This window comes from Tursiops truncatus, chromosome 5 (genome assembly GCF_011762595.2).
Source record: "Tursiops truncatus isolate mTurTru1 chromosome 5, mTurTru1.mat.Y, whole genome shotgun sequence".
Lineage (NCBI taxonomy): Eukaryota > Metazoa > Chordata > Mammalia > Artiodactyla > Delphinidae > Tursiops > Tursiops truncatus.
In genome coordinates this window covers 93,819,556-93,847,389 of record NC_047038.1, presented here as the reverse complement: position 1 = coordinate 93,847,389, position 27,834 = coordinate 93,819,556, and the positions used below count along the sequence as shown (strand labels likewise).

Genomic DNA, 27,834 nt, shown 5'->3' with positions numbered 1-27,834 from the left:
TAGTCCTTCTAACACAGCAATCTCAGCAATGATAAGGCACTAGCACTCCAGTTCAGTGCAAAATGCTCAAAGGAAAAGTAAACTATTGGGGATAAACAACAGGGGAAAAGAGCTCCTAGGATGACAGTCCAGAATCAGTACAGATTCATTCCGGAGTCTCCATATCCTCTAACTGCACGTATAAGGAACTGTACAACTCCCACCTTATAGATCTGGATTTCCATGTATATAATGTAGGGGAAATCAAATCAAACACTCACAAGGCTGTTACCAGGAGAGAAAAAGATGATGTTTGGGAAAGGTACTTTAAGTAAAAGCTCTAACAATTCAGGGCATTTGTTTAAAAGATGCTCATTTAACATTAATTTCATATGCAAACATTAACGAATTAGTAGCATTAATAAAGTGCTACTTAAACTGCTCAAATTTTATTTGATTAAAAAATTAAAGACAATGCTAAAACTTAGAATATATCTAGATACAGAAGTAGTATGGGTACAGGTCAAGATAAACCATTTATATAGCATTTGTTTTGAGATATTTTAGAGATTCCCCTAGAGCAATGATTCCCAAGCATAACTATGCATCAGAATTGCCTGGTGAGCTGGTGTGTGTGTGTTTATCTTGAATAGTTTCCAGGTTCTGACAAGTCTGAATCAGAAGGTCTCAAGTCAGGCCAAATACATACATTTTGCTAAACCATCCCTTACTCATTATTCTACTTTTGTATATGTTCTTATGAATATATAATAATATAAACTGAGTATTAACTGAGGCGGCAGTGGGAGTCCCCCAGATGGTTCTGATGTACAACCTAGTTAAGTACACACTGAACCACAGTAAAAAAATTCCTGAAGGAAACATGGATTCTATACATCAGCGGTCCCCAACCTTTTTGACACCAGGGACTGGTTTCATGGAAGACAACCTTTCCATGGACGGGGCTGGTGGGGGGTGGGGGGGTTCAGGCAGTAATGCGAGAGATGGGGAGAGATGGGAAGCTTTGTGCCCTCACCCACTGCTCACCTCCTGCTGTGCAGCTCAGTTCCTAAAAGGCCTCGGACCAGTAGCAGTCTGCAGCCTGGGCACTGGGGACCCCTACTATACATCCATTCTCAACCATACATATAACAAAGTAATTTCATCCCTATGAATTAGGAAAATTAGGGGAAAAATGTTAACTAAGTTTTGTTCATAAAACCCCTGTTTCTAAAAATTAAAGTTTGATAATTTCACCAATCCTATATCAGACATAGATCTGGCAAAATGTTAAGTTTTCTACATAGAGAGATGATGTGTTCATCAACTATGATTTACACCTAAACATGGTAAACACCGTACTGGTCGTCAGCAGTGCCTGCTCTGAGAATGAAATGGAATAATTTCTTTATATTTCTCCAAATACTATATTTTCCAAAATTTTCTGATTAAGTATTAGTTAGCTAATATTATTTCTGTTTGAAGAATGCATTTAGTGGGAGGTAACTAGTTGAGACATTATAGTAATCCAAGAGAGGACCATTATCTGCTTGCCACCAACCCATATCCACCAAATTCTCCAACACACATTCTTCACAGAAGGCTTTCAGGACGAACCCATTCATGCTCCTCACTCCCTCAAGCACCTCTATATAGAGTTTTGACTATATTATCACATACTTCAATTTTTAACTCATTTTATACATAAATCAAAAGAATTTATGGCAGTAACCACAAATTCCACTTATTATATATTTCTATGTCCAATTCAACATATTGTTCAATTCAAGCCCAGTTCCAGGCACGGCTGCTAAATTAATACTAAATTTATACTTCCAAATATTGGATTACAAGAATACTATAAAACATTCCAAATGTTCTCAAAATCCCATGAAAATAAAAGAATTGATGACAGATTTGGTCTTTGCTATGTTAAAGAGGTGATTACTGGTGATGTCCCTAGATAGCTTCAGATTGTAGGCTGGTCCCAGAAAAACCAACTACTGTGTATGATTAGAGGGTTGAAACTTTTCAGACTTTTTCCTATCCCATCTCCCAATCTCTGAGGAGAAAAGAGTGGTTAGAGATTGAGTTCAATCACATGACCAATGATTTAATCAACCATACCTATGTTAAGCTACTTCAATAAAAACTACAAGTAACAAGGTACAGAGAGCTTCATGGCTGGTGAACATACTAACATACTAGGAGAGTGGTGTATCCTGACTCCATTGGAACAAAAGCTCCTGCACTAGAGAAACTTCTAGACCTCATCCTATACCTGTTCATCTGGGTTTTTCATTTGTATCCTTTATAATAAAATAGTAGTCATAACTACAGCACTTCCCTAAGTTCTGTGAGTAGTTCTACCAAATTATCAAACCTGAAGAGGGTGTCATGGGAACACCCAAATATGCAGTCAACCGAGTCCATCAGAAGTGGTTCCCTGTCATCTGAAATGGGGGCAATCTTGTAGGACTGGGCCCACTTGTGGGGTCTGCACCTACTCTAGGTACTGTCAGAATTGAACTGAATTGACAGACATCCAGTTGCTGTCAAAGAATTGTTGTTGGAATGCAACCACTTATCTAGTAGTTGTACTTAAGGATGTATTTTATCTTCCACTTAGGAAGATGAGAAGTATGTCATCAAACAACAGTCAAGAAACATTTAATGTAACCATAATTCAAAATGGATTTGTAGTGATCCAAAAGGTCACTACAAATTGGGTCCTTAATAAGTATTTGTTCATACAATTAGGCTTCCTAATTGTATGCACAGCACCTCTTTAAAATTCTCACAGCTTTCTGTTCCATACCATATAGCATATTTGATCCTGTTTATCAATCTGTCTCTTCCACTAGTTGTTAAGCAACTTGATGAGGGTCTCACACAATATTAAGTGGAAAATAAATAATCAATGTGTTTAGAACATAACTGTTAAGTCACTTTTGAATTAACCAAACTGCTCTGAGGAAAGAAAAAAAAAGGTATTTTTTTAACAAGGTTTGCCTTGTTAAACCTAACATACACTAATTTCTTTGACATAACCTGACTATAAGCAAAAAAGTTTCCCAATCACTACAAGAAATCAATTTCATCAGGCATAATTTGCATTCTGAATGTCCCTCAGTTCCTAATCAGTATTTTCTTTCCAAAGAACTGAAAAGCCAACTTGGAAAAAGTTACATAAAATTAGATACCATTAAATGTTTCCTGTAACTGAGGTTCTCAACCCGTTTTCTTGCCCAACATGAAGGACTCTACTCACTCCCCAAAATGATAGAGACTGTCAGTGAACTGGGAGAAAAGTCTCAAAGTTGAGAAATATGATATTAAGAAACTGATTCAGCAAGGATCATCATTGTATGACAAAATCCTAGATGAAAGGTTTATGAGAAATAGGATAGTTGCATGGTGTCAAAGTATCAAAACGAAAAACATTCCTTTTCGTGGGAGAAATTTGGGGGTCACTAATTTGGCATTAATATTGACATTATATGCTTCCTGATGTGATGGAATATGAAGTAATTAAATAGCATCACCTGTGAAGTACCTTTGTTAAAAACTTTTAACCTAATAAAACTTATGGCTTAAATTGCAGTTTACAGAAAACAGGGGCTAGGAGAATATGGAAAATGATAACACAAAGAAACACTCAAGGTCTGAGAGATTAACTCTGGCTAGCTTTCTTGTACAGTGTTCCATATGTGGAGTACAAAAATGAGGGGAGCAGGGCTACATTACAATAAAATGTAATACATAATCCTTGATTAATTACTAGTTTTGAAAGAAACTGTAAAACATGATTTTTGTTGATAAACTATTTGAAAGTAAGTGGTCCCTTTGGGATAATGACAAGTCTTGGCACATCCACAACTACTGAGAGGTATTAAAAATGTAATAGGCTGCTTGGGCAAGCACAGATGTTTAAGAGACATCCAAAAGCTGAGGCAGGGCTGAATGACAAGATTCATCTCTTACACGGGGTCACTCCTTCAAAACTGTGAGAGGTGGTTGTTTCATCTACTGTATGGAAACCAACACAGAGAGTCAAGCAAAATGAAGAAACAGAGGAATATGTTCCAAATGAAAGAACAAGATAAAAACTCAGAAAAAAAAATAAAAATCCCTAATGAATGAGAGATAAGTAATTTACCTAATAAAGAGTAATGATCATAAAGATGCTCACCAAATTGAGAATAAATGAACAGTAAGAACTTCAAAAAAGAGATTAAAAATATAAAAAAAATAACAACTAGAAGTCAGAGAGCTGAAGAATAAATAACTGAACGAAAAAATACACTAGAGGGATTCAACAGCAGACTGGATGAAGTAGAAGAATCAGTCAACTCAAAGACAAGGCAGTGGAACTCAACCAATCAGAGCAGCAGAAAGAAAAAAGAATGAAAATGAGTAGAGATAGCTTAAGGGGCTTATGGGACAACATCAAATGAACTAACATTCACAATATAAGGGTCCCAGAAGGAGGAGAGAGAGAGAAAGGAGCAGAAATCTTATTTAAAGAAATAATGGCTGAAAGTTTCCTTAACCTGAGAAGGAAAGAGACATCCAATTCCAGCAAGTCCAGAGTTCCAAATAAGAGGAACCCAAAGAAACCCACATCGAGACACATTATAATTAAAATGTCAAAAGATAAAGACAAGGAAATAACATTAAAAGCATCAAGAGAAAAACAACTTGTTACATACAAGGGAACTCCCATAAGCCTATAAGCAGATTTTTCAGGAGAAACTTTGCAGGCCAGAGTTTTATATTTCTATAAAATAGTATGAAGGTTCAAAGACAAAAGTAGTAAAAATAACTATGATTACAATAATTTGTTAAGGGATACACAAGATAAAAAAAGGTAAATTGTGATATCAATAATATAAAGTGTAGACGGGAGGGAGTAATAATGTTGAGCTTTACAATGGGATCAAACTAGAGAAATTTTCAACTTAAAAGAGACTATTATAGATACAAGTTGTTATATGTAAGACTCACGGTAACCACAAAGCAAAAACCTATATAGGCACACCTCAGAGATATTGTAGGTTCAGTTCCAGACCACTGCAATAAAGCATATGGCAATAAACCTAGTCACACAATTTTTCTGGCTTCCCATTATATAAAAAGTTATGTTTACACTAAACTGTAGTCTATTAATGGTACAATAGCATTATGTCTTAAAAATGTGCATACCTTAATTAAAAAATACTTTATTGCAAAAATATACTATCATCTGAACCTTCAGAGAGTCATAGCAATAACAGCAAAGATCACTGATCACAAATCACCAAGAAAAATATAATAATGATGAAAAAGTTTAAAATACTGCAAGAATTACCAAGATGTGACACAGAGACACCAAGTGAGCAAATGCTGTTGGAAAAATGGTGTTGACAGACTTGCTCAATTCAGAGTTGCCACAAACCTTTCATTTGTAAAACATGCAATATCTGTGAAGTGCAACAAAGGGAAGTGCAATAAAACAAAGCACAATAAAACAAGGTACACCTGTAGTAAATATACAAAAGATAAAGAGAAATATAAGCATACCATTAAAGAAAACCATCAAACCACAAAAGAAGCCAGAGAAGAACACAGGAAAGAAAACAACAAAACCATGCAGAAAAAAATTAGTAAAATGGCAATAATCACATACCTAACTGTAATTACTTTAAATATAAATGGACTAAATTCTCCAATCGAAAAACACAGAGTGGCTGAATAAATTTTTTAAAAGACTAATCTATACACTGTCTACAAAAGACTCACTTTAGATGTAAGGACACCCAGAATGAAAGTGAAGGGATTAAAAAAATATTCCACGTAAATGGAAACCAAAAGAATGCTGGAGTAGCTATACTTATATTAGACAAAACAGACTTCAAAACAAAGACTGTAAAAAGAGACAAAGATGGGTGTTACATGATAAAGAGATCAATCCAACAAGAAGATATTACATTTGTAAACATTTATGCACCCAACATAGAAGAACCTAAATATATAAAGCAAATATTAACAGACCTAAAAGGAGAAATAGACAGTAATACAATAATAGTACGGGACTTTTATACCCTACTTACATTAATGGATAGATGCCCAGACAGAAAATCAATAAGAAAACATCAGCTTTAAATAACACATAGACCAGATGGACTTAACAAATATGTACAGAACATTTCACCCAAAAGCGACAGAATACACATTCTTCTCAAGTGCACATGGAACATTTTCCGAGACAGATCGTATGTTAGGCCACAAAACAAGTCTAAAAAAATTTAAGAAGACTGGAATCACAGGAAGCATCTTTGCCGAACACAATAGTATGAAACTAGAAATTACACAAAGGAAACTGAAAAATTCACAAATAATATGGAGATTAAAGAACACGCTACTGAGCAACCAATGGCTTAAAGAGAAATCAACAGAGAAATTAAAACCTTGAGACAAATGAAAATGAAATGTAACATACCGAAATATATGGGATGCAGCAAAAACACTTCTAAGAGGAAAGTTCATAGGGATAAATGCCTGCCTCAGGAAACAGGAAAAGTCTCAAATAAACAACCTAATTTTACACCTCAAGGAACTAGAAAAAGAACAAACAAAGCCCAAATTTAGTAGAAGGAAGGAAATAACAAAGATTAGAGAAGAAATAAATGAAATAGAGACTAAAAAGACACTAGAAAATATCAATGACACATAGAGCTGATTCTTTGAAAAGATAAATAAAATTGGCAAACTTTTAGAAAGACTCACCAAGAAAAAAAGATAGAGGACTCAAATAAATAAAATCAGAAACGAAAGAGAAGATCTTACAACTGATACCACAGAAACACAAAGGATCGTAAGAGACTACTAACAAATTGAACAACCTAGGAGAAATGGATAAATTCCTAGAAATACAAATCCTACTAAGACTGAATCATGATGAAATAGATAATCAACTATGCTCCAATATAAAATAAATTTTTTTAAAAATAGCATCTAAATAGCCAAAAATAAATAAATAAGAAGAAAGAAAAAAAATAGACAATCTGAACAGACTGATTACTACTAATAAGGAGACTGAATCAGTAATCAAAAACCTCCCCACAAACAAAAGTCCAAGATGAGATGGCTTCACTGGTGAATTCTACCAAACATTCAAAGAAAAGTTAATAGAAATCCTTCTCAAAATCTTCAAAAAATACAGGAGGTAATTCTTCCAAACTCATTTTATAAGGCCAGCATTACCCTGATACCAAAGCCAGACAAGGGTATCACAAGAAAATTACAGGCCAATATCCCTGATGAACACAGATGCAAAATAACCAACAAAACACTAGCAAACTGAATTCAACAATACATTAAAAGGATTATACACCATGATCAAGTAGGATTTATTCCAGGGATGTAAGGATGGTTCAACATCCACAACAGTCGATGTGATATACCATAACAACATGAAGGATAAAAATCATATGATCATTTCAGTAGATGAAGAAAAAAAGTTGACAAACTTTAACATCCATTTATGGTAGAAACTCTCAACAAAGCAGGTACAGAGGCAACGTACCTCAACCTAATAAAGGCCATATATGACATATAAGCCCACAGTTAACACTGCACTCAAAAATGAAAAGCTGAAAGCTCTTCCATGAAGATCAGGAATAAGACAAGGATACCCACTCTCACCACACTTATTCAGCAAAATATTGGGTTGGCCAAAAACTTTGTTCACGTCTTTTCATAACATCTTATGGAAGTCCTAGATAGAACAATTAGGCAAGAAAAAATAAATAATAGGCATACAAATTGGAAAGTAAGAAGTAAAACTGTCACTATTCACAAATGATATATATATAGAAAACCCTAAAGACTCCATTCAAAAACTGTTAGAATAAATGAATTCAGTAAAGTTGTAGGATATAAAATCAATACACAAAAAATATGCTGCATTTCTATATACTAATAATGAATTAATTAATTAATTGAGAAATTAAGGGAACAATCCCATTTACAAAAAGAATAAAATACCTAGGAACAAACTTAGCCAAGAAGGAGAAGGACCCATATTGAAAACTACAAGACATTAATGAAAGTAATTGAAGAAGACACAAATTGCTGAAAAGGTAATCCATGCTCCTAGACTGGAAAAATTAATATAGTTTAAATGTTCATACTACCCAAAGCAATCTACAGGTTCAATGCAATCTCTATCGATTCCAATGGCAGTTTTCACAAAAGTAGAACCAAAAATTCCAAAATTTGTATGGAACCATAAAAGACCCCACATAGCCAAAGCAGTCTTGAGAAAGAAGAACAAAGCTGTAAGCATCACACTCCCTGATTTCAAACTATATTACAAAGCTATGGTAACTAAAACAGTATGGTACTGGCATGAAAAGACGAATGGAGCAATGGAATAGAGAGCCCAGATATGTATGGTCAATTAATTTATGACAAAGGAAACAAGAATATACAATGGGGAAAAGACAGTCTCTTCAACAAATGGTGTTGGGAAAATTGAACAGTCACATGCAAAAGAATGAAACTGGACCACTATCTTACACCATACACAAAAATTAACTCAAACTGGATTAAAGACTTGAATGTAAGACCTGAAACCATAAAATTCCTAGAAGAAAACATAGGCAGTAAGCTCCCTGACATAGGTCTTGACAATGATTTTTTTGAACCTGACACCAAAAGCAAAAACAACAAAAGCAAAACTAAACAAGTGGGACTACGTCAAACTAAAAAGTTCTCACAAAAAAGGAAACTAACAACGAAATGAAAAGGCAACCTACTGAACAGGAGAAAATATTTGCAAATCATATATCTGATAAGAAGCTAATGTCCAAAATAGAGAACTCATACAATTCAATAGTTTTTTTAAAAAAAAATCTGATATTAAAATGGGCAGAAGATCTGAATAGACATTTTTCTAATGAAGACACACATACGGCCAACAGGTGCATGTAAAGATGCTCTACATCATTAATTTTAAGGGAAATGAAAATAAAAACCACAATGAGATATCAGCTCACACTTGTTAGAACATCTATTATCAAAAAGACTAAAAATAGCAAATGTTGGAGAAGTTGCAGATAAAAGGGAACCCTTGTGCACTGTTGGTGTGAATAAAAATTGGGGGCAGCCACTATGGAAAACAGTATGGAGGTTCCTTAAAAAATTAAAAATAGAACTACCGGGCTTCCCTGGTGGCGCAGTGGTTAAAAGCCCGCCTGCCGATGCAGGGGACACGGGCTCGTGCCCCAGTCTGGGAAGATCCCATATGCCGTGGAGCGGCTGGGCCCGTGAGCCGTGGCCGCTGAGCCTGTGCGTCCGGAGCCTGTGCTCTGCAATGGAAGAGGCCACAGCAGTGAGGGGCCCGCGTACCGTAAAAACAAAAACCAAACAAACAAAAAAATAGAACTACCATTTGATCCAGCAATTCCAGTTCTGGGTACTTACTAGCAGAAAATAAAAACAGTAATTTGAAAAGATATATGCACCCCCATGTTCACTGTAGCATTATTTACAATAGCCAAGATATAGAAACAACGTAAGTGGCCATTGATGGATGAAAAGATTTTAAAACTGTGCCATACATACACACACACACAGACACACACACACAGGAATATTATTCAGCCATAAAACAAGAAGGAAATCTTGCCATTTGCAACAACATGGATGGACCTCGAGGACATGATGCTAAGTGAAATAAGTCAGACAGAGAAAGACAAATACCATATGATCTCTCTTTTATGTAGAATCTTAAAGTATTTTTAAAATAAATATTTTAAAAAACTAAGCTCATATGCAGAATAGATTGGTGGTTGCCAGAAGTGAAGGGTGGGGGATAGAAAGAAATGGGTGAACTGCTTTTGTTCTTTTTCTTTCTTTTTTTTTTTTTAGTTTAAATAAATTGAATTTTTTTTAATGAGGGGGGTAGGGTTATTCTAGATTTTAAATGACATTACAATCAAATTCAGTACATAACTCTTTATTAAATTCTACTTTTGAAAAAACCATAAAACATGTTTTTGTTGGTAGTGAATTATTTTAAACTAAGTTGTAGATTCATGTCATTTTACTCATTAGTATTCATGACTATTTAAACACATATACATTCTTAAAATGCATACATTAACCTATATAACTACAGTACCTCTGTCCCACCTAGGAAAATGAACAATAATTCTTCTAATGCACAGTCCTGACTCAAAATTATCCATGTGTTTTTATTTAAATGTATTAAGAAAAAAGTGGTAAAATGTTATTAATAGTTGAATCTAGATGATGAACATATGGTTATTCACTGTACTGCTCCTTCAAATTTTCTGTATATTTTGAAATTTTTCATAATAAAGTTGTAAGAAAAGAACAAAAGACCTAGGATGTTTTTCCCCAGATAACTCTTCTCTCCCTTGCCATTCAACAACCCCACCAGCACCACGGAGAATTATTATTTTACAAGAACAACAATGTTGCTGATTATCCAGACTCACAACTTCCCCAAAGGCACCATAAGTCTCTTACCACAGAAAAAGTTTATGGTATCTTAGATACCTTATGCTCCAATATCCCAACACACACAAGCACTTCATGTTTATGAAAGACTGGGCTTTAGTAGTGTTTACTTCTATCAAGTTTATTTCCCTAGGGAATGGAAGGAAATGAGAGGAACGGATAAAATTACACATGGTTTTTCTGTATTGTGTATATCATCAGACATCATGCTAGTCAACAAGATAGAAGAAATACTAAGCTGTTCAGCAACTTCTGGTTCCAACCATTGCCAATGAAAACAATGTCACTTGAAACTATCTTCAAGTTAAGTGGAACAGGCACTTATTTGGCTGTAGGATTTGAGCCAATGACCACTGGCCTGTGATACAGCAGAGTTTCGTTACTCTAGGTTAAGGCAATGACTCCAGAAGTTTCTTTTTTAAAAGTGAAAATATCCCTAAAAAGAATTACTAACTTAAATTCATGCCAAAATTATTTTATCTGTTTGTTCTATCTACTACAAGGCAATGAAAGAATAAATCAGTTACATTTGATTGGGTGGAGAACAAAAGGAGAGGGAGTTGAAAAGTGAAAAGGCAAGAGCACAACATTCATACAACCCTGACAATACATAAAGCATTGCTAAGCACATTACCTTATTTAGTTCTCATAACATTATGAGGCAATTTAACTGTTATTCCCATTCTACAGATGAGGAATAAACTAAACACTGAGAAAGAAGGTAAGCAGCTAGTCCAATTACACAACACTGATAAGATGAAGCCAGAGGGTTTTTTTTTTCCTCATAAATCTCACATTCTACTGATTTTTATATCCACACCTGTCTTTGTTATGCCAGAAGAAAAGTCTATGTAGGATCTGGGAATAACATAAAATCTTAGAAAGAACAAAAGAAAATTGGGATAATCAAGATAAAACAATGCCCCCCCAACCCCCCAGAGTTTTCTTCTTGATAGAACCTTACTTTATAAGCAGTATTCCTTATACAGAAGAGGCTCGTAGGTCAAGACCGTGTTTGATTTGGACTGCACAGTGCCTCAGAAGATCGGTATATTTCAGATGACAATCTAGATTTTTCAGTTTCTCTTGAAAAACTTGGAAATAAGGAAAGAGAGGGTCCTCATTCCTATATGACATCAATCAGATGGAGCTGTCAGCTGCCATCCCCTTTACACAGGGCATGTGCTCTGCAGTTCATCCCAGCTCCCTCTATTCTTGAAGTTTCAGTGATTCACTGGCCCACTTTACTCTTTTACATTACCTGCCTGGCCTGTGTAGGCATCTGAGTTTGCAACCCTACAACAGGAACTTCCAAAAATTTATCCACCACAGTATTTGCACCTATTATACTTATTCAATGCCTCTCCCTTCAACTGGGTTGTAAGCTCTATAAGAACAGAGACTATGTAACACCTCACTTATCCCAGTATCATCAATGCCTACCACCTTGCCTGGCATTCAAATATTTATTGAGTGAATGACTTAACATTAATAAACTGGTTCTGCTGGTAGTACTTTAATTCACAAACTACTTACTACTTTGATCTTCCGTGAATAAAATGCAATTAACCTCTGATTCACCATTTTCCCTTGGTGCTGACTCTATTTTTTTCCCCATTTTTTTTAACATCTTTATTGGAGTATAATTGCTTTACAATGTTGTGTTAGTTTCTGCTGTATAACAAAGTGAATCAGCTATATGTATACATATATCCCCATATCCCCTCCCTGACTATAATTTTAACACACAATACAAATTCGGAAAACAGAATTTCACTTCTTTACCACGTAAATCATTCATTCATTCATTCGACAACATATATTAACTGTTCACAAGGTGCCAAGCACTGTTCTAGGTGCTAGAAACAAAACTAACTATATGGAATTCAGAGAAACCCTTGCCCTTTGTGAGCTTACATCCTAGAAAGATTGAAACAAGATATACAAGTAAAATATGCACTATACAGAAGATAATGATACATTCTGAGGAGAAAAAAATTAAAGTGGGGGTGGATCGTAGACTGGAAAATTGTGTTGGGTGTAGGGATGAGGTTGAAATGCTTAATCTGGATGCTAGATGCCTAGGGAAGGCCTGAGGTGACTCTGAGTAAAGATGGAAAGTGAGGGAGTGAGGGCAAGTGCATTCCAGGTAGATAAAAGAGGGTGTGCAAAGGCCCTAAGGCAGGAGCCTGCTGATATGTCTGAAGAATAGCAAAGGGACCAGAAAGCCTGGAGCAGAATGAGCAAAGGAGAGTATAATACAAAAAGAGGGCAAATGGTTAAAAGGGAGCCAGATCAGACAGGCTCTTACGTATGGATAAGGGTAAGGACTTTGCCTTTTGCTCTAAGTAAAACGGAAAGCCAATGGATGGTTCTGAGCAGGAGGGACATAACTGGATTCATATTTTAATATGACCACTCTGTCCACTGTGTGGGGAACAGAGTGAAGGCAGGTAACATTAGAGGTAGGGAAGTCAGTTAGTAGGCTACTGCAATAATTCTGTTGAAAGATGACAGTGGTTTTGACCAGGGCAGTAGGAATAGTGAGAAATTAAAACATTCTAGATATATTTTTTAGAGAGAGCTGACAGGATTTCTTGACAACACTGCATGTGAGAAAAATGGGAGCTAAAAATGACTTCAAGGGTTTTGGTCTGAGACACCGGAAGGATGAAGTCACCATTAACTGAGATGGAGAAGACTGTGCTGGAAAACAATTTAACATGGGTCTCTCGCATTTCTGTCCATCTTGCAAGCAGGGCACTGACTGCCTTCGTTGTGGACTATCTTTTCAGGACTGTCTGCATAGTGAACAGCCTTAGAAGACAGAGCCAGTGTATCCCTCAAGAGCAAAGGGAAGTTTCGTTTACGGCCCAGCATAATAAAGATAACATCTGCCCCCATCTCCCCTGGAGCAAACTTAATGCCCATTATAAAACACTGTGGTTCCGTAAACTCAGGGTTCCTCTCCTGTAATACAGTACAATCCACTACATGTACAGGCATCACCTGGCCCTTTCACGTTGCCCTTTGGGAACTGAGACTCTGGGAAGTGGAGCAAACACTGATACTCTGGCTATAGCTATTACTGTAATAAAATCCTTTGTCTCATGTTTTCTGCCACCATCTATGAAACTATGGCAGGCTAACTCCTCAGCTTAACAAGTAGGGTAAATCCCAAAATCTTAACAGTTCTTGACAGACAACAGGGAGAGTTTGGAACAGAATATCAAGTGCACAGTTTGGGACATGCTGAGTTAGAGATGCCTGTTGGACATTCAGTTGGAGATGTGGAAATGGCAATTAGATTTCCAAGTATAAAGTCCAGAAAAGTGATCAAAGTGAAAGAGATATATTTAAGAGCTATGCTTATTTATACCTGAATTTTTAATACATCTATCATTAGTTATAGCCATGAGGAGGGTAGTTGTGTGCCTGAATCCTAAAAAAAATTTCCCAGAAAAAAGAATGATTATTTAAAAGTAAAGCCTCATTATACTTGTCATCAAGGATGTTCTAAAATCAACAATTTTTATATGCTCTTGGTGGATGTGGAAATTAGTAAAATATTTCCACCATAACCATACTTTAAGATTACATATCATATATCAAGAGCCTTAAAATATCCATATTCTTCTTCTCATTTTATTTTAGAGAATTCTACCATAAAGAAATTACTAGTGAAGATACAGAAACCTATACTTCCAGCAACATGCAAATAATTATGTAAATATGTCACATAGGATGGCATTTTGTGCAAGCATTAAAAACGCTTTAAAAAACGCTAATATAATTTTAAACATATAATAGACTACAGTGGGCCCTCCATATCCATGGCTTCCACATTTGCAGATTCAACCAACCACGGACTGAAAGCATTTCCCCCCTTCCAAAAAAAATTCCAGAAAGTTCCAAAAGGCAAAACTTGAATTTGCCACATGCTGGCAACTATTTACATAGCATTTACATTGTATTTACAACTATTCACATAGCATTCACATTGTATAAGTAATCTAGAGATGACAAAGTATACAAGATGTACGTAGGTTATATGCAAATGTTACCTCATTTTATATAAGGGACTTGAGCATCCTCAGATTTTGGTGTCCCCAAGGGGTCCTGGAAACAATCCCCTGTGGATACCAAAGGACGACTGTATATACAGAGCAATCTCAGTTGACTTCAGGTACAGCTTCATTCAGGACACAGAGTCTCTTGTCTTTCAACTAATACAATTCTTTTTTCAGTACACTAAGCTGAGATGCATTCAACTGCAAACTTTTGTTTGCAGTTAAGAGAGTCCTAGACGGGCATCACATACATTAGTAGCTGGATCAAGTCTTAGAGGCTAGCCCTCATTTGTAAGATTATTTCTTTAGGAATACAAATATCATGTATTTCTCATTAACTGAGAACCATATAAAATGTTTCCAAGGTAGAAGCTTACAAACAAAAATCAATAATTCAGAATTATGATACTCCTATGTTTTGGATATTAGGTAACAATAAGATAAAGTGGGCTAATATATATAGATTGTTCCCTATAATACTTAAAATGTCACTTTAGGATCCAGCTTATGCAAAAGAAATTATATATTTACATGTATAGACATTATATGCCCAGAGACTCAAAATATAAATATTGTCACCAAAGTTACTGACATTGATTTTCCACATCATTGCTAAAATTTAACACAGTTCTCTAACACTTCTGTTTGAGACAGACTTCAGAGACCATCATAAATTGTTTTCGATAACTACAATTTGGGAAATTTCCCACTTCTTGAGACTGACAGAATTTCAAAAGCATTACAAGTTGTCCCTAACCAAGTCAACTAAATTGAGATAAAGGTTTTGATGGGTTTCAACGTTTTGGGGGAAAAAAAACAGTATGTGGAAGCCAGTACATGAAAGGTCAATAAATTAACCTGTGTAATTTATAAAATGGTCCTAAAATTTCTTAAATGACTTCTAAAACATGTTATAAAAAAATTCCTTTATCAATGGAAAAAATTAAGCTTCTTGATAGAGATTACTTGGCAAAAACACTCATTTATTTGTAATTTTTTTCAAAAAGATCAAACTGCTTATATACATATATGCCAATTTTTTAAACTATTTTTATAAAGTTCAAAAAGGAAAAAGTTCCTATTGTGTTTAAAATTAACTAGCTTTATATCTGTCATCTCCTGATCTTATTTCACATGTATATATGAAATTCTAATAAAATAGACTTGTTTTTCACCTGCAAATATATAGCAATACATAACCACAGCTTTATAATTCTATATAATATTAATAATTAAGTGCATAATGATTATGTACTACATGATTAGCAGAAAGTGGATTTTAGAAACATACTTAGTCAAGTATTTACTATTTTACTCTCTCTAGGCCTGTCTCATTTGTAAAATTATGTTGACAGTTATAGATAATCTCCAGGGATTCTTCAACTCTCAGGAACTAGAGATTAAAAGCAGTCTCAAATATCCCACTATCTTAAAGGAAATATGGATAAACAAAGTATCATAACAAGTGGAATAAAAGAGCTATATTCAAAGCATATGAAAACAAAAAAAGTTGTAGTATATGGAGAAAAATCAGAAAGGCTGTCACTAAAGAAGTAATATATGAGCTGAATGTTGAAGATGTATAGTAGTTCCCAAATAGGTAAAGTAAAGCATGGGGGAAAAAACAAGTGTAAAAGTATCAGAGGTGGGACACTTCCAAAATAGAAAATTAAGGACCTTCAAAAATCTGTTCCTCCATAAAAGCAATAAGAACACTGGCAAAAATTGTCAAAACCTCTATTTTCACAACTCTGGAAATTACACAAAGACTTGCAATAATTCAAGGAGCTTTTATTCAAGAAAAATAACAATCTCAGTAAAAACAGTGAGCTTTGTGACATCTTAACTTGTCCTATTATCGTTCTCTCCCAGCTCCACAGTAGTCTTGAAAAGATAAAGCTCACAACCACAGTAACTGCAGCTCTGCAGACAATGGAAGAAATAAAACAGGTTCAGACTTACCAAAAAGCCCAAGACTCATCACTATTAGATCTGTCAGAAAGCTCCCTGGAAAAGCTCCATTCTCAGGGTTTGTCTTTATTTAACCCAACTCATAACTCACACTGCAAAAAGCTCTATCACTAAAGTGTTTGGTGAACACAATCAGCAACAATTCTGTAACACTGCAGCTGTCTTAGGCAGTGACACAAGGTGGGGATAACAAGAAGTTAACCAAAATAATTTACATAGAAAAATAGGAAACAAGATATCTATAGGGAGCTTTGAAAAGCTATGACACAAGGCTTCCCTGGTGGCGCAGTGGTTGAGAGTCCGCCTTCTGAGGCAGGGGACACGGGTTCGTGCCCCGGTCCGGGAAGATCCCACATGCCGCGGAATGGCTGCGCCCGTGAGCCATGGCTGCTGAGCCTGCGCATCCGGAGCCTGTGCTCCCCAACGGGAGAGGCCACAACAGTGAGAGGCCCACGTACCGCAAAAAAAAAAAAAGCTATGACACAGTCCTGGGAACTGAGAAGGCCACACACACATACAGAGTAAAATGGCATGCCCAGGGCAGAACTGAGAAGGCCCTAGCCTCTCATCTCTGGCTGACATTGAGGTTCTGCAAAAGAAGGAAAGGCAGGATAAGCACAGTTGTAAACTGCGTTGGAGAACTGAATTCCTGTCAACACACACATAAAGCCCCTTGGCAAAAGCTGGAAGACTTACTGATTTCAGGTGTTTAACAAACTATGTCTTATCACTAGCTGACCACTAACCTAACTAAGCAGAGACTTCAGGGGCATTAAAAAAAAAAAATTTCAGACTTTACAGAATCACTCCAGAAAAGTCACTAAACAAAAAACAACAACAATAAATCCTGAGGAGTGGAGGAATCTGATTTCCAGAATTGCCATATAATGTTATTTGAAATGCCCAGTTTTCAACAAAAATCTATCAGCCATGAAAAGAAACAGAAAATTATGGTCCATATAGAAGAGGAAAAAAAGCAGTCAAGAGAAACCACCTCTGAGGAAATCCAGATGTTGGACATACTAGATAAATACTTTAAGTCAGCTATTACAAATACATTGAAGGGACTAATGAAAACCATGTCTAGAGAACTAAAGAAACGTACAAAAATCATGTCTACAAGTAGAGGCTATCAATAAACAGTCAGAAATTACTTTAAAAAAAAAAACAACTTTGGATTCAAAGACACAAACAGGCTGAAAGTGAAAGAATGGTAACATATATGCCATACAAATGTTTTTTTGTTTTGTTTTTTGTTTTGTTTTGTTTGCAGTACGCGGGCCTCTCACTGCTGTGGCCTCTCCCGTTGCGGAGCAACAGGCTCCGGACGCGCAGGCTCAGCGGCCATGGCTCACGGGCCCAGCCGCTCTGCGGCATGTGGGATCCTCCCGGACCGGGGCACAAACCCGTGTCCCCTGCATCGGCAGGCAGACTCTCAACCACTGCGCCACCAGGGAAGCCCCATACAAATGTTTGTAACCAAACAATGAACCAGAATAGTTATACTAACATTAGGTAAATTAGGCTTTAAAACAAAAATAGTTACCAGAGACAAGGAAGGGCATTTTGTAACAAGAAAAGGGTCAATTTATCAGAAAAATATAATAATTATAAACATATATATACTTTAAAACGAAACCCCAAAACACATGAAGCAAAATCTGACAGAAATGAAGAAAGAAATAGATGTTTAAACGATAGTAGTTGGAGAATTAAAAATCCCACATTCAAAAATGGACAGAATAAGTAGGCAGAAGGTCAACAAGAAAATAAGACTTGAACACTATTCACCAACTGGACCTAGAAGACATTTATGGAACACTCCCCTCAGCAATAGCAGAAAGCACATTTACCAAGTACATATGGAACACTCTACAGAATAGAAAATATTCTAGAGCATTAAAAAAAATTAATACATTTTAAAAGATTGAAATCATACCAAGTATGTTCTTCAACCATAATGGAATAAAACTGGAAATCAAATACAAAAATAAATTTGAGAAATTTCACTTATAAATAACCAATGGACCAAAGAAGGAATCACAAGGGAAATGAGAAAATACTTCAAGATGAATGAAAATGAAAAAAAACAGCATACCAAAACTTAGGAAATGCAGTTAAAGTAATTCTTGGAGGAGAACTTATAGCTGTAAACAACTGCATTGAAAAAGTATGAGAGATCTCAAATCAATAACCTAACTCCCCAGGTTAAAATCTAGAAAAGGTGGACATGTTATACTCAAACCAAAAAGAAGGAAATAATAAAAGTTAGAGTAAAAATAAATTAACTAGAGAATAGAAAAACTAATAGAGGAAATCAACAAAACCAAATTTTTTTTCTTTAAGAATGAAGAAAAAAGAAAGAAAAACGGAGCTGGAGAAATCAGGCTCCCTGACTTCAGACTATACTACAAAGCTACAGTAATCAAGACAATATGGTACTGGCAGAAAAACAGGAATATAGATCACTGGAACAGGATAGAAAGCCCAGAGATAAACCCATGCACCTATGATCACATAATCTATGACAAAGGAGACAAGAATATACAATGGAGAAAAGACAGTCTCTGCGATAAGTGGTGCTGGGAAAACTGGACAGCTACATGTAAAAGAATGAAATTAGAACACTCCCTAACAGCATACACAAAAATAAACTCAAAATGGATTAAAGACCTAAATGTAAGGCCAGAGAAAACTCTTGGAGGAAAACACAGGTAGAACACTCTTTGACATAAATCACAGCAATATCTTTTTTGACTCACCTCCTAAAGTAATGAAAATAAAAATAAACGAATAGGACCTAATGAAACTTAAAAGCTTTTGCACAGCAAAGGAAACCATAAACAAGACAAAAAGACAACCCTCAGAATGGGAGAAAATATTTGCAAATGAAGCAACTGACAAGGGATTAATCTCCAAAATATACAAACAGCTCATGCAGTTCAATATCAAAAAAACGAACAACCCAATCCAAAAATGGGCAAAAGACCTATATAGACATTTTTGCAAAGACATACAGATGGCCAACAAACACATGAAAAGATGCTCAACATCACTAATTATTAGAGAAATGGAAATCAAAACTGCAATGAGGTATCACCTCACACTGGTCAGAATGGCCATCATCAAAAAAATCTGCAAACAATAAATGCTGGAGAGGGTGTGGAGAAAAGGGAACCCTCTTGCACTGTTGGTGGGAATGTAAACTAATACAGCCACTATATAGAACAGTATGGAGGTTCCTTAAAAAACTAAAAATAGAATATCTTATGACCCAGCAATCCCACTACTGGACACATAACCAGGGAAAACCATAATTCATAAAGAGACATGCACCCCAATGTTCACTGCAACACTATTTACAACAGCCAGACATGGAAGCAACCTAAGTGTACATCAACAGAAGAATGGATAAAGAAAATGTGGTACATATATACAATGGAATATTACTCAGCCATAAAATGGAATGAAACTGTGTCATCTGCAGAGATGTGGATGGACCGAGAGACTGTCATACAGAGTGAAGTAAGTCAGAAAGAGAAAAACAAATATCATATATCGCTTATATGTGGAATCTAGAAAAATGGTACAGATGAACCTATCTGCAAAGCAGAAATAGAGACACAGATGTATGGCTATGGGGGCGGGGGGGGGGGCGAGGATGAGTTGGAGCATTGGAATTGACATATATACGCTACTATGTACAAAATAGATAACTATGAGAACCTACTGTATAGCACAGGGAACTCTACTCAATGCTTTATGGTGACCTAAATGGCAAAGAAACCCAAAAAAGAGGGGATATATGTATACATATAGCTGATTCACTTTGCTATACAGCAGAAATTAACACACTGTAAGGCTACCATACTCCAATAAAAAATAATAAAAACAAAAAAGAATAAAGAAGAGATACTACTATCAACATCACATAAATAAAAAGAATTATAAGGGAAACAATTTTATGTCAGCAAATTAGATAACCTAGATGAAATCAATACATTTCTATAAAGATACAAATTACCAAACTGACTCAAGAAGAAATAGAAGATTTAAATAAACCTATAGCAAGTAAAGATATTGCATTAGTAATCAAAACATGTCCAACCAAAAAAGCCCAAGACCAAATGACTTCACTAGTGAATTGTATCAAATGTTTAAAGATGAATTAACACCAATCCTTCACAAACTCTTCTAAAAAGCAAGAGGAGGGAACACTTTTTAATGCATTCTATTAAACCAATCACATTGCGAGAAATTATAGGCCAATGTCCCTTATACTACAAATGTGAAAATTCTCAACAAAATAATAGCAAACCAAATCCAGGAACATATTTAAAAAAAAAAAAAGATTATACATTGTGACCAAGTGGGATTTACCCCAGGAGTGCACAAGGTTGGTTTAACATATAAAAATCAATCACATAATAAAACATATTAATAGAATAAAAAAGCACATGATCATCTCGATAAAAACAGAAAAACGTTTGAAAAAATCCACCACTTTCATGGTAACAGTGCTCAACAAACCAGGAATAGAAGGGAACTTTCTCAGTGTGATAAAGGGCATGTACCAAAACATCATACTCAATGGTGAAAGACTGAAAACTTTCCCCATGCAATCAGCAACAAGACAAGAATGTCTGCTCTTTCCACTTCTATTTGGTACTGTGCAGGAGAGTCTACGAAGGGTAATTTAGCTAAGAAAAATAAATAAAAGAACATTCAAATTGAAAAGAAGTAAAAATATCTATTTGTAAATGACAATCTTGTACATAGAAAAGCCTGAAAAATCCACACAAAAAGGAGCTAATAAACAAGTTCAGCAGGTAACACAATACAAGATCATTATTGTAAAATCAATTGTATTTCTATACACCAGCAATGAACAATCTGCGAAAGAAATTAAGAAAACAATTATATTGATAAAAGCATCAATAATCTTAAAAAAAAGTCATAAATATAACAAAAGAGATGAAGGACTTGTATACTGAAAACTCCAAAACATCACTGAAAGAAATTAAAGATCTAAGTAAGTATAAAAGCATCCCTCATTCATGGATTGGAAGAATGAACTGTTAAGACAGTAATATTCCCCAAGTACTCCCCAAATACCCACTTTAAAAAAATAAATAAACTCCCAATATCTCTATCAAATCCTTTTTTATTTCTTTTTTTTTTTTTTTTTTTTTTTTTGCAGAACTAGACAAGCTGATCCTAAAATTTATATAGAAACTCAAGGGACTCAAAATAACAAAACAATCTTGAAAAGAAAAAAGTTGGAGGACTCACACTTTCCAATTTCAAACTACCTACAAAGCTAGAGCAATCAATATAAGGACAGACATATAGATCAATGGAACAGAATTGAGAGTCCAAAATAAGCGCATACATTTATGGTCAATTGATATCCAACAAGAATGACAACACAATGAGAAAAGAAGTCTTTTCAACAAATGGTGCTAGGACAACTGGATATTCACATGTAAATGAATGAAGTTGGATGGGCCTCTACCTCACACCATATACAAAAGTTAACTCAAGGGCTTCTCTGGTGGCGCAGTGGTTGAGAGTCCACCTGCCGATGCAGGGGACACAGGTTCGTGCCCTGGTCCAGGAGGATCCCACATGCCGCAGAGCGGCTGGGCCCGTGAGCCATGGCCGCTGAGCCTGCGCGTCCGGAGACTGTGCTCCGCAACGGGAGAGGCCACAGCAGTGAGAGGCCCGCATACCGAAAAAAAAAAAAAAGTTAACTCAAAATGGATGAAAGACCTAAACATAGAGCTAAAATTATATAACTCAGAAGAAAATATAGGTGTAAATCATCATGACCTTGCATTAGGCAATGGCTTTTTTAACACATGACACCAAAAGTACAATAAACCAAAGAAAAAGAAAATTGGAATTTACCAAAATTTTAAACTTTTGTGCTTCAAAGAATGCTATTAAGAAAGTAAAAAGACAAAGACAGCTGCACTGTTTAAAATATTCAATTTGAAACCCTAAAAAAAGTGAAAAGATAATCCAAAGAACAGGAAAAGATATTTAGAAATCATTTATCTGATAAAAATCAAGTATCCAGAATCTAGAGCAAAAGACTTTAATTGAAATTTCTCCAAAGAATATATATAAATGACCAATAAACACATGAAAAGATGTCCAGCATCATTAATCATTAGGGAAATGCAAATCAAAACCATAATGAGATACCTCTTCATACCCACTAGGATGGCTATAATCAAAAAGACAGACAATGTATTGGTGAGGATGTAGAGAAACTGGAAACCCTCATAAATTTCAAGAGAATATAAAATGGTACAGCCACTGTGGAAAACTTTGGCAGTCCCTCAAGAAATTAAACATGGAGTTACTGTATGACCCAGTAACTCTATTTCTGAAAATACACCCAGAAGAACATTCACAAAAAACTTGTACACAAATGTTCATAACAGCATTATTTATGATAGCCAAAAAGTGGAAACAACCCATACGTCCATCAACTGATGGACAGATAAAATGTAGTATTACCCAAATAATGTAATATGACTCAATCATAAAAATGAATGACATAGGATACATGCTAAAACACAGATGAAATTTGAAAATATACTAAGTGAGAGAAGTCAGACATAAAGGCCACATATTATTCCATTTACATGAAATGCCCAGAATAGGCAAATCCATAAAGAAAGGAAACAGACTGCTGACTGCAAGGGTTTGGGGCAAGAAAAGAAAAGTGGGAAGTGATTGCTAATGAGTACAGGGCTTCTTTTGGATTGATGAAAACGGTCTATAGAATTAGACAGTGGTGGTAGTTCAAATACGCTAAATGCAGACAGTCCCCGACTTACTATGGTTCAACTTATGACTTTATGATGGTGCAAAAGCAATAGGCATTCAGTAAAAACCATACTTCAGATATTGAACTTTGATCTTTTCCCGAGCTAAGGTTATACAGTAGGACATTCTTTTGTGATGTTGGGCAACAGCAGCGAGTCATAGCTCCCAGTCAGCCCAATGATCACGAAAGTGAACAACTGAAACACTTCCAACCATTCTGTTTCTCACTTTCTGTACAGTATTCAATAAATTACATGAGACATTCAACACTTTATTATAAAATAGGTTTTGTGTTAGATGTTTCTGCCCAACTGTAAGTGGGCAGATGTAATATAAATGTTCTGAGCATGTTTAAGGTAAGGTAGGCTAAGCTACGATGTTTGGTAGGTTAGGGTATTAAATGCGCTTTCAACTTATGATATATTCAACTTACAACGGATTTACTGGGACACAGCCTTGTTGTAAGTCGAGGAAGATCTGTATACTAAAATATACTAAAAATCATTAAATTGTACACTTTAAATTGAATTCTATGACATGTAAATTATATCTCAATAAAGATTTTAAAAATCAGAGTATGTCCAAGGAATTACAATTAGCTCCTTATAGCTGAAGCACAGGTCCCAAACTATGAAGTTATGGGAGATGAGGCATGGTAAAGAGTCAGAAATAATTCTAACCATGGAAGATCACTGCTAAGATCATTGTGCTAAGATGCGTGAACCCTGTCCTGCGTAAGATAAAGAAACCATAGAAGAATTTTAAGCAAAGGTTTATATTCATCAGATTTGCATTAGAAAGTAATTCTCTAGTAATTGTATTCCTATACAGGAGCAACCAAGAGAAAAATGGAAAAAATATAAATATATCATTTATGATAGCAACAATATCATCAACAAAAGCACCAAGGAATAAATCAAACAGAAGATATATGAGAGATGTACAAGGTAAATTATAAAACATTAATAAAAGACAAAGAAAACTTAAATAAGTGGAGTTTTCTATATCTATATATTTATGAAAAAGAAGGCTCCATGTTACAAAGTTTCCAATTTCTCATAGATTATTTGATAAACTCAATGTCATTTATATAAAAATCTTAATATCTTAAGTTTTTCTTAAGTTTTTCATGGAATTGGATATGCTGATTCTAAGGCTCACATGGAAGTACAGAGAATTAATAAGAATAGCTAACAATTTTTTAAAGAAATAAGATAAAGGAATGGGGTTAGTCACTTTACCAATTTTCAAGATTATAAACTCTGATGAGATTATATAATGGCATAAGAACCACAGAATAACAGAGAAAACTCAGAAACAAATCAACTTATATATGAAAGTTATTTTAAAAATTGATAAATGACATCAGAAACACTGCATATATATCACTGGGAAAAGGATAAATTAGTCAATTAGATCTTTATCCCATAACACATCAAACATAAATTTGATGACTTAAAGATATAAATATTAAAAAATTAAACACTAAAAGTTTTAAAAGGAAAAGGTATGTATGTCTTTGAAGTAGGGAAGAATTTCTTACATTAGATATTTTAAAAACTCAAAAAGATGAAAACTAATAAATTTGACCATATTAAAATTTAAATTACAATTTTTGTTTCTAGCAACATGGGAGGGAGACTACAGATTCATGGTAGACTACCTTCCTAGTACAGTAGTCCTTAAAATGCTGGATATAATAATCATGGAGGCAGATCAAGAGAATTCCTTGAAACAAAAGGGAACAAGAAGAAAGCATGAATCCATAAGCTGCATTGGAGCCAAAGGCCAACACTGAGAAAGGCAGAAGGCCACAATGGGACCACCACATAAAGCCTAGATCCACAAAGCACTTCACCCTCAATGTAAAATAGAAACCAATCCACCCTGCTAATGATGCTAAAGAGCTATATGCCTCGACCTTAGCCTCAGCTCTGAATGAAGTGGGAGAGTCTCCTGAGACTTTCCAAGCAAAAAAATTCTAAGCCAACAACTTAAAGTAGCTCAGGTGGGTATACCCAGAAGTCTAGTAGAGATAAACTCACATTTTCTCTAGAGGAAGGCACTCAGACCTCAAAAAACTCCAACCGCTGAGATTCTATGGAATATGAGCACACAACAAATATTTTTTAAAAGAAGGAAATCACTGAGCACTCAAGAAACCAGCCACCATGAACAAAAGTTAGAAGGAACAATCAAACTACAAAATGAGACTTGAAAAGATTAAAAAATACTGGAATTACCAAACACAGAATATAAAATAACTATGTTCCACATATTTAAAGAAACAAAATAGGAAACTGAAAGTATAAAAAGGGATTAAGAAGTTATCAAAATTGACAGAGACAAAAAAATTGGCCAGGCAATTTTATAACACTGTACAAATTGAATTTCTAATATGAAAATTACAGTAACTGAAAACGGTAAACAGTAGATGAAGCACACCTGAAGGAGGAAAACTGGAAGATATATCCAAATGCAACAGAGTGCTGATATATACTAAAATGTAGCACAAAGGGTCAAAGAGAGGTTATGGGAAAGAGAGGTTATGAGACTCGGAGGATATGGTGAAAAGATTCAATATACGTCTGTCACCTAAGAGGCATTATTAGAAAGGATATGGTTGAGAATTCTCCATAAGTGATGAAAGACACGAATCAGCAGATTCAGAAAACCCAAAAATACTAAAATAAAATAACAGAAAACCATACCTATACCATCACAGTAAAAGAATACAGCACCAAAGAGAAAACATCAAAGCCACCGGTGAGAAAATGCAGATTACCCACAAAGGCAATTAGAGTGACTACCAACCTCTCAACGATAAAAGCAAGGCAATGAAATGATATCTCCAAAATGCTGAAAGAAAATAACTATCTGCCTAGAATTCTGTATCAAGCAAAAGTCTTTTTAGAATGAGGATGAAATAAAAACTTTTCAGGCTAACAAAATGACCTTTATTAAAGGAACTTTAAAGGAAGAATGTTTCAGAGTAAAGGCAGCTGAGCCTAGATGGAAAGCCTGACATACAAGAAAGAGGATAACTATTAAACACTGACTAATAAAACAATAAGTGTAATGTCTAATTTGTAGATTGAAGAAAAGTGAAGAGAGATGCAAAATCCTGGACAATAATATCACAAATCAGGAGGAGAGAATGGTGATGTTATATAGGAGTTAGAGCATTCTATGGTTCTCATATTTGTGCAGTAAATAGATACTAACTTTAGTCTTGTGTTAAACAACCACTAAAAAACAGGGGGAATATATATATATATATAAAACTTCCAATTAATAGAGGGGAAAAAATTAAATAAAGGAAAGAGAACCTAATCAGTCAAAAAAAAGCAAAAAAATAATTTTTAAAAAAGATAATAATTAGCAAGCACTGTTTGAAGAGACTGAAGAGGAGTCAAGGGCAGAAGCAGGAGACAAATTAGAAAGGTATTTCAGTATGAAGAAGAAGGTCTCAAAAGGATACAGGAAGACCATTAATAAGAGGTTAGTGAGATATTAATACACACACCCACACAGCTACTTTAAGAGTCCAGGCAAAAGATAATAAAAGGTATTGTATTCATAGAAAGGAGATGACAGACTCATCTCTAGTTTCTCACTTGGGTGACTGACTGGCCTTCCCTTCCAATGAAGACAGAGAAGTTGATTTGGTGAAAAGTTCAGATATTTTATATTTTAATAGTTTGATATCATGTCTACAACAGAGGCAAGGAGGTGTGTACTACAGAGATAGAGATTTGGGGAATTTATGTTTGTGAATACATTCATCACATAGAGAGACTGTGGGGGAATAAAGGACAGATAAAACATCAACACCAGGCAAAGGAAAACGAGCTCGCTGAGCACTATGGAATGTTCTAACTCCATCTTAACATATTTTGGACAACTGCTACTAGAAAAAAAATACTAAAAGAAAATTCTTTTTTAAAAACTTTTGAAATACAATGAAAGGTCTACAAAGTTTTTAAAATATATTCATCCTCCAAAATCTTGTTTATAGTTTTAGTATGTATTAGATATTTCTTACATATAAGCAAGGCAATTCAATCTAAAGTCCATTAGCAAATGAATTGTTTCCATTTTTTATTTTAGATATTTACTTTATAATACAAATTATATTTTTATTAAATAAAAATAGCTCTATATCAAAGTTCTGAAGACAGCTGTAGTTCAAGCCTTTCCAATTTAAAACATTAACATGAAATGATCAGAGGAGTAGGAAAACCCATTTTTTTCGACACCTAGAAATTAAATTAAGCTAACTTGACATTAAACAACCTGCACCCATAACTACATTCCAGAATTTGGTTCATTAAAGTAGAATTAAAATCATACATTACAGTCTATGGTTAGCAAACTAAAACCACAAAAAACTGTTGCTGAATGTGCATGAGGAAGTTAGGAGGCACGGTAATTCCACCTCATT

At 35.0% G+C, this 27,834-nt stretch overlaps 1 protein-coding gene across 4 annotated transcripts in view; it reads right to left on the bottom strand.

Annotated features, from left to right (window-relative positions):
* Positions 1 to 27,834, bottom strand: part of BMP2K (BMP2 inducible kinase) — a 124,011-nt gene that overhangs the window by 72,672 nt on the left and 23,505 nt on the right. The window contains exon 1 of one of the 4 annotated variants that reach the window (XM_073805379.1): positions 25,436 to 25,456. The exons of the other annotated variants lie outside the window; for them this stretch is intronic. The gene's annotated coding sequence lies outside the window, so the exon portion shown is untranslated. Of the gene's footprint in view, positions 1 to 25,435; positions 25,457 to 27,834 lie in introns of those variants that run through there. 4 annotated transcript variants of the gene reach the window in all.